Source organism: Pongo pygmaeus, chromosome 1 (assembly GCF_028885625.2).
Source record: "Pongo pygmaeus isolate AG05252 chromosome 1, NHGRI_mPonPyg2-v2.0_pri, whole genome shotgun sequence".
NCBI lineage: Eukaryota > Metazoa > Chordata > Mammalia > Primates > Hominidae > Pongo > Pongo pygmaeus.
This window is the reverse complement of record NC_072373.2, coordinates 85,598,556-85,599,791: the sequence shown is the minus strand read 5'-3', so window position 1 is coordinate 85,599,791 and position 1,236 is coordinate 85,598,556. Positions and strand designations below refer to the sequence as shown.

Below are 1,236 nucleotides of genomic sequence, written 5' to 3'. Positions count from 1 at the left end.
AGTCAAAAAGCTAAAGAAAATTTAAAAGTGTATAAAGTTGAAAGTTACAGTAAGCTATGGTTAATTTATTATTGAATAAAGAGAATTTTTTTTTTTTTTGAGACAGAATCTAACTCTGTCACCCAGGCTGGAGTGCAGTGGTGTGATGTTGGCTCACTGCATCCTCTGCCTCCTGGGTTCAAGTGATTCTCCAGCCTCAGCCTCCCGAATAGCTGGGACTACAGGCACATGCAACCACACCTGACTAACTTTTATATTTTTGGTAGAGACAGGGTTTCACTATGTTGGCCAGGCTGGTCTTGAACTCCTGAGCTCAAGTGGTCTGCCTGCCTTGGCCTCCCAAAGTGCTGGAATTACAGACATGAGCCATCAAGTCCAGCCTTTTTTAAACATTTTCTTCTAATAGAGACAGGGTCTTACTATGTTTGTTGCCCAGGCTGATCTCAAACTCCTGGGCTCAAACTATCCCCCTGCCTCAGGCTCCCAAAGTGCTGGGGTTACAGGCATCAGTCACTGTGCAAGGCAATTTATTTTATTATGCTCCATAATTTATATTTATAATACAACAGTATTTTAAATGTACTAAATACTACAAAATAATTTATTTTTATTTTCTTTTATTTTTTAGGGGCTTTCCAGAAAAAAAAAAAAAAACCTGAAGGCCTGATAAACAAATTCTAAAAGAGCTGTAACACTATAAAATAATTTTTAAGACAGTAAATTATTTCCAATCTAGAATTCTATACTCAACCAAACTGTCAATCAAGTATGAGGGTAATAATCGAGAATAAATATATAGATATATAAGATAGCCAAAAATTTCCTTCCCATGTACTCTATTAATATTAGGGACTAAGCTAAGAAACAGGAAAATTTGGGATCCAGGAAACTGGGGATCCTATCCAAGGGAGGCAAAGATAGTGTCCAGGATATGGTAGGGAGGAGTTTCAGGATGTCAGCTTGAAGCCACAGTACAGATTGGAGCAGAAGTATGGAGAGTTCAAAGAAAGATATTTTCAATAAGCAATTAGAACTAATGGATTACGTGATGCATTTGATCCTGTGGAACGGCATTTAGAGTTCTGTAAGTTTCAGAAACATTAGTGATAGGTACAAAGAAAACAAAATTTTTAAAGGACAACTACTAATTGCAGATTTTTTTTTTAAGTACAGAGAAACGAAAACATACTATTAGATAACAAGACTTAGCTGTAAGAAATATTTACATAATAAGGC

At 36.2% G+C, this 1,236-nt stretch overlaps 1 pseudogene; it reads right to left on the bottom strand.

Moving 5' to 3' along the window:
* Positions 1 to 626: 626 nt before the first annotated feature.
* On the bottom strand, positions 627 to 697 carry LOC129023549 (U7 small nuclear RNA; annotated as a pseudogene).
* Between the last annotated feature and the right edge of the window lie 539 nt (positions 698 to 1,236).